Source organism: Mesoplodon densirostris, chromosome 1 (genome assembly GCF_025265405.1).
Source record: "Mesoplodon densirostris isolate mMesDen1 chromosome 1, mMesDen1 primary haplotype, whole genome shotgun sequence".
NCBI classification, from domain to species: domain Eukaryota; kingdom Metazoa; phylum Chordata; class Mammalia; order Artiodactyla; family Ziphiidae; genus Mesoplodon; species Mesoplodon densirostris.
This window is the reverse complement of record NC_082661.1, coordinates 46,584,064-46,594,867: the sequence shown is the minus strand read 5'-3', so window position 1 is coordinate 46,594,867 and position 10,804 is coordinate 46,584,064. Positions and strand designations below refer to the sequence as shown.

Here is a 10,804-nt window from a genome sequence, read left to right as displayed (position 1 = left end):
GCTTGCCTCACTAAACTTAATCAGTTCTAGCTTTTGATTTAAAGTGAGAGACGTGAGACTCTTCCTTTCACTGGAACACTTAGAGGACATTGTGGGGTTGTTAATTGGCTTAATATCAAGATCGTTGTGTCTCAGGGAATAGGAAGGCCAGAGGAAAGGGAGAGGGATGGGGGAACGACTGTCAGTAGAGCAGTCAGAACACACACAACATTTATCGATTAAGTTCACTGTCTTATATGGGTGTGGTTCGTGGAGTTGCAAAACAATTGCAATGGTAACAGTGGCATGGACATATATACACTACCAAATGTAAAATAGATAGCTAGTGGGAAGCAGCCGCATAGCACAGGGAGATCAGCTCAGTGCTTTGTGACCACCTAGAGGGGTGGGATAGGGAGGGTGGGAAGGAGGGAGACACAAGAGGGAAGAGATATGGGAACATATGTATATGTATAACTGATTCACTTTGTTATAAAGCAGAAACTAACACACCATTGTAAAGCAATTATACTCCAATAAAGATGTAAAAAAAAAAAGTATTACCATTAGTAAGTGCTACCTGAAACTACAATAACAATTTATAAAGAGTGACCCTCTACTTCAAATTACAATAATAAAATTCTTCCTGAAAAAAAAAAGATCACTGATCACCAAAACAAATATAATAATAATGAAAACATTTGAAATATTGCAAGAATTACCAAAATGTGACACAGAGACATGAAGTAAGAAAATGCTGTTGGAAAAAACAGCGCTCATAGGCCTGCTTAATGCAGGGTTTCCACAAAATTTCATTTGTTAAAAAAAAATAATATCTGCAAAGCACAATAAAGTGAAGTGCTGTAAAAGATGTATGCCTGTATACAATAAAGTTCCTGTTTGCATGATACAAAATGACAAGGAGGCCAGGCTAAAGCATATAAAAAAGACTCATCATTTTACAGACTTTATTGAGATCATCTGCCTATGGTCTATTTTACAAGGATTTTCTCTAGTCCAGGCAGAGGATGCTCAGAAGACTAGAATTCCAACCCCACTCCTGGGGTTGCACTTCGCAGGCCTGTGGTCCAGGGCTTGACTCCCATCAGCCCTGTCAGTGCAGCTGCTGGCCCACCTGTGAGCTCCAGAGGCAATCCACCCTTGTCGCCCGGGTGTCAGCAGCCATGGGGCTTGAGGAGAACACTTGGGGTGAGGAGAAGTCTTTGTCCCTCTGCTTCTGAATTACTTTCACAAAGGAAAGGTAAGCCTCCTCTGGGACAGACCCTTTCCAAAGGTAACTGACAGCCAATGTTATTCACAGGTACATGGGACATTTCTCTGTTGCAAATACAAATTTGGCATAAGTCCCACTTCAGCGGCCCTGCAGGAGAGGTGAGTCCTTGAAGGCAGGTACTTCTCACAATGCTCAGCCTGGGATCTTGCTCACAGGACAGGTACAAACATGAAATCAATGAAGTGAGGTTCGCTTTTAGCACCTCTGCATCCTATGTCTTGAGGATTCCACTGCCTACTCTCCAGGGCCTGGGTCCTAAAGACCATGCCCACCTTCTGGATTTCTACCACACACTTCCCTAAGCTCTGCTACCACCAGTGTCTCTCACATCAGATCATTTCTTCCTCTAACAGAATAAGTGCTATCTCAGAAGCTAGGCGGGAAACTGTTCAGAGCTAATAAGTAACCGGCAGCAATGGATGTGCAGGACTCCATGAGCGTCCCACACTGGGCACAACTCAGAGATAAGATGCTCTGCCCACTGTAGAGAAAACAAGCTCGTGAGTATTTTTTTAATTGAGCAAACTTTAACTGACACTTAAATTGTGGCACAGAAATATATTTCAACTGATTTAAATCCAACACCGTGAGGGGAGAAATTATAGTACCAAAAATTCCCTCTTCAATAATACTATGATTAATTTATACCGCTATTCAATCTACAGTTTTCACTTTTCTAGGCTTTGCTGCATACCAATGTGTGCAGTTTTTCAACATTAGATAGAATTCCTGAACTTGTTAGGAAAAAATCAGACTTTGAGCCAACAAATGTTGTCATATCTACTAGGATATCTACTAGGATTTTGTTCAAGAACAAAATTCACTCTGAACATTGGTCCTCAAAATAGGACACTGAAACATTAGGTTAGCTAACTACAGAAGTTAATTAGGTTAACTTCTGTGCTAACTACAGAATCAAGCTGATCACATCGACTGAAAGCTTCTTAAGTGAAACTTTCAATCAACAGCATGCTTAAGTCAAAACAGTATTCCAGCCACTTGATTTCAAGCAAAGTAGATTTTTTGTTTAGAAACACTAAAGAAGTGTGGTTCATTTATAAATACAGAAGGAACAAAACATCACTGCATCAACCCAAAAAGAATCAAAAAAAACATTTTGAGGACAAGAAGAAATACAAAATTTAGTCAACTTTGCTGTTCTCTTGGCTGCTCAAATGCCACAATATCTGCAAACATAGCTAAAAGATGCTAACCCCTGAAAGCCTATATTTCCAGGCATTTCTAAATGACTATTGGAATTCTGTATGTTATGCTTTATGAAGAGCACTCTGCTTCCCTGTGTATATATCTGAATAACCTGGACAGCTCTCATTCTAGCAGTCATTCCCTTAATCCTATGAAGCCATGGTGAAGGGAACATCACATTGAGAGACACAGATGAAGTCAGAAAACTATCATATGCATCACAAAATCACAGGATTTTAAGTCACAAGGTGAAAAAGACATTGATTCTGCTTTAAAACAAAGTTTACAAGAAACTGTCACTGGAAATTCATGGAAATGGCTGCTAATGTAAAACTTAAAGTGAATGATCCAAGCCGTCTTGACTTACTGAATCCAGTACAACCTTTATGCTAAATCTCCCTGCTAATAAACTCGGTGATAAAAAAAAAAAAAATCCTTGCATACCACTACTTCACACGTTAGTAAAGGCACAGTGCTCACAAGAAGCTAACCTCATTTACTGGGAAGCACAGGATGGCAAATGGTTTCTGTACAGTCATGTTAGTACACCTACATCACAATCTACAACACTCTATGGGTCATCCTTGATAATCAATGAATGAAGTTTATTTTGTCACTATCTTCCAAAAGAGCCCATGCCACTTACAAGGAAGCCAAATTCTCTTAACCTTAAATGAATATTAAGCCCAAGATCTACTCCAGCTTCCCCTATGGGGTATAAGATTAGTATAAATCGGGCTTCCCTGGTGGCGCAGTGGCTGAGAATCTGCCTGCTAATGCAGGGGACACGGGTTCGAGCCCTGGTCTGGGAGGATCCCATATGCCGCGGAGCAACTAGGCCCGTGAGCCACGACTACTGAGCCTGCGCGTCTGGAGCCTGTGCTCCACAACAAGAGAGGCTGCGATAGTGAGAGGCCCGTGCACTGCGATGAAGAGTGGCCCCCGCTTGCCACAACTAGAGAAAGCCCTCGCACAGAAACGAAGACCCAACACAGCAAAAATAAATAAATTAATTAATAAACTCCTACCCCCAACATCTAAAAAAAAAAGATTAGTATAAATCCACAGTGTAACAGTGTATTGCTTTATTTGAGGGGTGCAGGGGAGACACCCAGGTAAGAAAAAAATCAATTAAAGGACTAGGAATGTAAGGAGCAATAATATTAAAATGGTAAAATACAAAAAATGAGTAACTGCAATCATTTTCTTAGGAGGACTTGATTCGTGGAAGAAAAACTAATTAGTATACGAAAAACATCTGTATGAAGTAGAAATTGGTTTCAATAACATTAGCAGAGAATACATTCTAGAAAGTAACAGTAACTAGAATGTACAAATTCTGACCGCAATTTAATAGAACAATCCCAGATGGTTAGGCTGAGGCCAACACCTAATGAGGACAAAACCTTTGTCTATGGGAAATTTTGGTTGATACCTGGAGAAATATTACGCTGTGCATAAACCAAACTGAATTGTTTTCACAAGTGTTATAAAGTTTCATATAGTAAAGGGTTTTTCTATACGCACTTCAGTTTCACAGCAAGAGTGGTATAGAATACCTAAACACACAAGAGAGCATTCATGCAAGATATCTAACTCCTTGGTATAATAATGCATACAATCCAAAATGATTATGCTGGCATCACATCTAGGGCTTCCTGCAACTACAAGGTAGTGGTTGTAGAAAGCATGGACCTCAGTATCAGTATATAGAAAGCAGCCATCACCTTCTTCTATATGTTTTCTTTTTGCATTTTTACTTCATTTTTCTTAATTCTGCTGTTATTATTGTTTCTTAGCAAAACTGGTAAAAACAAAATTGTAATCACTGAACATAGCACTCCTGTGGTAACCAAGGCATTTAAAACTTTCAATCCTGTGGGGCAAAGAAAGCACTGTTGACAAACAGGGTAATCAAAAATTTTCCTGGCATAAAAACCCACAACTTTCCTAATCAGGTCATTATAAGAGTTCATATGAAGCTTGTTTCAAAGCTACCGTGAGAAAATTCTGGTTCTGGAGTGGCGTGAATAGCCCAGTAAGTCCCCTATGATTTCATTCCACTCACTGAATACCCACAAGGATTGAACTGTGTGACATCAGTGACAGAACCTAGCACGAGTTCTACTCTCATTAATGACATCTTTGCAGTAACACCATCTTTCACGTAAAATTAGTCCATAACTTCTGGGTCAAGCTCACTCATCAGTATTTCCTGGGTTTGATCTAGCTGACTGATTACCCAGCTCTCGGAAAAATCCAGAGTATACCACTATGAACAGTCAGAGTTCATCCATCCTATACAATATGCTGTTCCATTGGGAAAAATTATATTAAGAAACTATTTCTTCCTGGAAATTCCCGTGTGGGTTCCCCTGGTGAGAAAGCTTCATGAAATTCTTAGGAGAATAAAAGAAGCTTTGAATTGAATCGAAACCGTTGTAATTCCTAGCAAGCTTCAACAGGGGAACCAGTGCTTTCAGCAGAAGGTGTTACCACACATCTTCAAAATGAAACATCTCTTGGAGACAAAAATGTTATTCTCACTGAACACATAAGCTTCGGGCTTGTCAGTTTTTGCCACACTCATGACTGACCACTAAACATCCTTCAAAAGTATGTCCCACTGGGATCATGGGGTGGTTTGAAGATTCCCCAGATCCTTGGTTTGTGACAGGTTGCTGCCAGGAGAACTACAAGTCCAGTGGCTTCTTGCTTCCTTTGAAAAAAAATGTGCAGCTTCCATCACCAGGAGATTAGCAAAAAATTAACAACCACAGAAAATCAATTAAGTCTCTTCTCCCATTGCTGCCAGTGCCACCAATTACTGCAACTGTGTTACCAAAGTTCAGTCTCCTTTTCTGCTTTAATTTTATATTGACTCTTTTTTAAGGAAAGCATTAATAAAATTTACCTGGCCTTTTTTTGGGGGGGGAACGCGGAGAGAGACGAAAGTTGATCACGAGTTTGCTGGAAACAGAGGCAGATACAGTTCAGTGTCTCAGAGTCCCCTGTTTGCCATCAGAGGGAGTAGAGACAGCAGCTAGCTGAGTGAACAACCTGTAACAAGGGCGGAGCAGGTGCACAGCCGTTAGCGCAACCGTTAGTGTGCCACCATTAGCGCGAGACCCGTAGGGCAGTGGTTAGAGGTCCCGCTCTGCCAACGGTCAGCCCAGCAGTGGTCCTCGCGGCGGCAAGTACAGTGAGAAGCAGGTCGCAGCCTTCTCCCTGGGGCCCTCCAGGCCCTCTGGCCTCAGGCCAGTGGGTGAGCTGGGGGCCCAGGGACAGCCTGAGGGCTGTGTCCTGTAGAGCTCCAGAGTCCTCGCCAGGGCCGCCCACTGGCTGGGTCCAGACCTTGAAGCAGCCCAGAACCTCTCCCCCATCCCCACCTCCAGGACCTAATGGCAGCAGCAGTCTCCATGGGTCACAGTCTGTGGAGGCCTCAGCAACTGGACTACATGGGCACTGCCATTAGGGTAATAGCTTCAGTCTCTCCATTCAAGTTTCAAAAATTGGTCCAGCTTAGATCAGTTGTCTACCCCTAGGAGGTGGCCAGAGGTCAGGGTTAAGTTGCAAAGACACTGCACATCATTACCTCAGATCCACCTCTGTAGCTGGGCAATTGTTCTCAAAAAAGGGCAACTGTTGTGAGCTGGGAATTAACCTGATTGGTGTTTGCTACAATATGTATTTCTATTGCTCCTATACAAATTATTCTCTCCGGTTTAAATGAAAAGCCTGAGGGCGGGCCCTGGGGCCTGGCTCCCTCAGTGATGATAGCTGGGCAGGGTCTGGGGACCTGGCCCTGAGGGCGCCGCCAGCTGAGATCTGCCTCTTCAGCTGGACCTGGGCACTGGCGGGAGGACCCAGACTGGGTGCTGGACGAACGCTCCCAGGCAGGGTAACCGGACGTGCAGGGACCCCCTCCTCTTGACCAGGGCCTGGACCTCAGAGGATGAAAGTTGAGCCTTGGGACCTTGCCCTTTCTTTTCAGAACAGAGAATAACATTTGTTTTGGTGGAGGTTTACAGGAACATCATGATCTGACCATGACCTGACCTCAAGAACAGAGGATCTGACACCAAGAAGTCTGCAACAACTGACCACGCCCCTCCTTCACCTTTCTTATAAAAGGGCTTTGATGAAAGCTTTCGAGGAGCTCAGGGTTTTTAAGGCATGAGCCACCCGTCTCCTTGCATGGCCCTGCAATAAACCTTTATCTGCTCCAAACTCCGAAGGTTTGGTATTGTTTGGCCTCACTGTGCGTCGGGCACACAGACTTGCTTTCAATAACATATCAAGGTCACACAGAGATTTTGTACTGGGCCTAGAACAAGGGTCTTCTCATTCCCAGTTCATCCTCGCTCACCATCAGAGCCTAAAGCAGCCCTATTCCTGAAGGTAATACCCTTTCAAACACCAACAGTATACAACTGAACATGGCCTGCTGAAACCTTGTTATACCTTGTTCACACTCACCCATGCAGAGTGGATGGAAAGCAACAGGATACCTGCTCCTGTCTGATTGTGACGTTGGACAATCAGACAATCGCAATCCTTACCTGTGAGGAGTAGACCTCCTTTCTGACCTCAGAGAGATCTTCATTTTCTGAGACTTTCTACCCCATGTCCCATCCATAGTCATTCCCTCTCCTTTTTATTCCCAAAATGAGCATCTCCAGAATAAAGGAAGGAGTCAGTGCACAGGGTTGTGTGCGTTAAGAGGGATCAGGGAATAGTGGAGAGTAAACGGTGTGAGGAAGGAAGATCAGGCAGACCTCAGAGGCTGCCCTCCTTCCCCTGGGCGGAGAGACTGGCCAGGATGGCAGCACACTGGGGGTCCCAAGTGCACCCTGGAGCAGAAGGGGAACGACGCGGGGATCTCCCAATGCCTTCCTTTTGCTCTTAAGTCTCCCCACCCTACATGTCCACATCTCAAAACTCAGCAGTCCCTAGCACAGCGTAGGCTCTTCACTACAGGTTGTGCTTGGCCTTTCCCCAGAGCTGTAGGATACAGACGCCCCGATGCCTCCCCGGGGTCACAGTACCTACCAGGCCTGTCTCAGGAATACGAGGTGCTGCTGTGAAACACTCAGTCCTCTACAAATGCAAGGATGTTGTTACAGAAGGATACTGAGGGTTAAGCAATGAAAGGGGAGACTGTTAGAATATTTTAAAGCGCGTACAAACATCCGTGAGGCTGGTGCTTGCAGGGAGGGAATGGCCAGGGCCATGCTTGTGAGGCCTTGACTTTGACACTTTCTGGAGCCCGCTAGGCCTCGCAGACATCATGGTGCTCTCCGTCCTCCTTCCTCCCTCCCTGACCAGTCCAGTCATTCTTGGTCCCCTCCCTTCACCCAGGCCATGCGCGGCACACAGGGCCTCTGCGGGTTGGAAGGGCCTGCTGGGCCTGAGACTTCCAGACTCTGTGGAACAACGCCGGTCCTCCTCAGACGGGCAGGATAGACCCCAGCACCACAGGGAAACCAGTGTGTGTGTCTCCCGGAAGTGAGGACTTGGTGCCCCCAAACAAGAAGAGTCAGTCAAGATGTCTCTCCTTGCCCAGGTTTTTATGGGCATCTCAGGGCAGAGAAGAGGGCTGGGGGTGTAACGTGTCTCTCTCTGTTTCTCTGATTAGCCTCCTACACTCCCCGATGAGGACTGGAGTGAGGGGAGGGGAGGAGTACAGGGCCGAAGAGGTGAGACTGTGCCTTTCAGGAAGTTACTGCAGCCTCTTGTTTTGCCAGAAATAAGTTTAATCAATTTCACCTTTTTTTTTAAGGTAAATCCTCCCATGAGAGATTTTACATGACCTGGCATGTGAAGGTTTCCTCTTTGATTCCTTTAAAAGGTCTTCACCCCAGTGCACAACTTCATTCTCTCTAATATTTCCATCAAGTAATTAACAAATGACAAACAAATCCAAAGAGATGGTGAATCATTACATCTACCAAATGCTGGGCTGTCTGGGACACCTGAGGCCCCCTTTGTACACGCTGGGTTTCATTAGTGCCAGAAGTAGACCTTGATCTATTGTTTTTATGGGGTTTTTTTAATTTATTTATTTTTGGCTGCATTGGGTCTTTGCTGCGCGCGGGCTTTCTCTCTAGTTGTGGTGAGTGGGGGCTACTCTTCATTGCGGTGCACGGGCTTCTCATTGCAGTGGTTTCTCTTGTTGCGCAGCATGGGCTCTAGGTGTGTGGGCTTCAGTAGTTGTGACACACAGGCTCAGTAGTTGTGGATCGTGGGCTCTAGAGCGCAGGCTCAGGAGTTGCGGCACACGGGCTTAGTCGCTCCACGCATGTGGGATCTTCCCAGACTAGGGTTCGAACACATGTCCCCTGCATTGGCAGGCAGATTCTTAACCACTGCACCACCAGGGAAGTCCCAGATCTACTGTTTTTAAATCAAGTAATCTAGGGTTTTAAAAAATAATCCAAAGTAGACAGAAAAAAATCTTGCATAATCATTTTGTAGTAGTATCCCTGCCAAGCCAGTGGGCAATGACAGCTTCACAGGGCCCTTATCTGCCCCAAATTACTCTTATCTATCCCAAATTAAAGGAAGTTTCCATTTCAGCAAGTTGGAGCAATTCAGAGAAGAAGCAATGACCTGAGCTTTGGCAAAGAAAATTAGAAGTTGTTCCTTCTTCATTTCTTCTTTTAACCAAGGTTCTCTCCCCCTTTGGATTTTATAAGGGCCACAGACCACTCCAGAGATCCCAAGCCAATCTCCACTTATTTATGGGAGAAAGACAGAATCAACCACATGATGGAGAAAATCTCAAATGTTCCTTACAGAAGTAAATACACATGAAGCTCCTTCAAGTACACATGAAGCTCCTTCAAGGTCCATACACTGTGCCAAACCCAGAGGCTGGGGATGGGGAGGAGGAAGTCAGAGATGGATAAGAACAATGTCTTCCTTCTAAGAGCTCAGCTGTCCAGTGAGAAAGCAAGCACAAGATACAAGGTCCAGGACTTCCCTGGCAGCACGGTGGTTAAGAATCCGCCTGCCAATGCAGGGGACAGGGGTTCGAGCCGTGGGCTGGGAAGATTCCACATGCGCGGGGCAACAAAGCCTGTGCGCCACAATTATTAAGCCTGTGTTCTAGAGCCCATGAGCCACAACTACTGAGCGCGCATGCCACAACTACTGAAGCCCACGCACCTAGAGCCCGTGCTCCTTAACAAGAGTAGCCACTGCAATGAGAAGCCTGTGCACCACAATGAAGAGTAACCCCCACTCGATGCAACTAGAGAAAAGCCTGAGCGCAGCAGCAAAGACCCAATGCAGCCAAAAGTAAATTACTTAATTAATTAATTAATTTATTTATTTTTTAAAAGATACAAGGTCCACTGGGATATGGACAAAAAAATTATGGGAATCTATAGGGGGTGTGACTGATAAGATCTGGAAAAGCTGTTCAGGGAGGTGGGATTAGAGCTGAGCCACTCAGCAGTGAGATGGTAGATGGGAAAAACATTTGCATGGAAGTAAAATAGGAGAATATACCAATGTAGTAGAAATGTGGGGTGTAGAAATATTGAAATGTCCATAGCTCAGGAAGAAATGGTTTCCAACCAGCATCACTGACCATCACCCCATCCTTAGGTCTGGGGCATCTAGAAAGAACACCAAATTTACCAGCAACTATGATCCTTCTAGGCTCCGTTTACTGTACTGCTGATCTGAAAGTACCTGCTAGCTTCATCTGACCACTTAAAAAGCAATTTTCAGGCCATGTCAGTGGCTCAATGGAGATACTGCAATATAGACTGCTTCTTCCTGAAGTCAGAGCAAGTTCGGCGCCAAGTAATGAATTGCAAAGGGAAGGTGCACTGATGCAGACAGAGCTGCCTAAACAAGGTACCTGCTAGAGGCTCTCCAGGTCTTCCATGGGTGTTTCTGAAAGGCTGCAGGTTTGCCGTGGGGCTCTTGCATCCAGAACTGCTCTTGATAAGAGTTTTCCCCCTTATGAGGAAAACATGATAAAAAGATTACTGTAATTCCTATTTTTAAGTAAAGCAAACATATTAAAATAAGTTCTCACATAATTTATGATAAAGTAGAATGGGTGAAACATAAATTCATGAGCTATTTGAGTAAGAAAGTTTACTGACTGTAAACTTACTGTCCCACCCAAAGTTTTCTATTATTTTCACATAGTGGGCAATTTCTCTAGTGATTTCCAAAATGCTATCTCAGTTAGTTAAGTTTTGTTCAGTATAGCAACATTTTAATGTTGTATTCTTTATTTTTTTAATTTTTATTTCTAAGGTATATTTTTTAATTTTTACATGTATTGCTAAATAAACTGTATAT

The 10,804-nt window shown here is 44.2% G+C and overlaps 1 pseudogene; it reads right to left on the bottom strand.

The window, feature by feature from the left end:
* Positions 1 to 4,249: 4,249 nt before the first annotated feature.
* On the bottom strand, positions 4,250 to 5,862 carry LOC132487997 (S-adenosylmethionine decarboxylase proenzyme-like; annotated as a pseudogene).
* Positions 5,863 to 10,804: the final 4,942 nt, after the last annotated feature.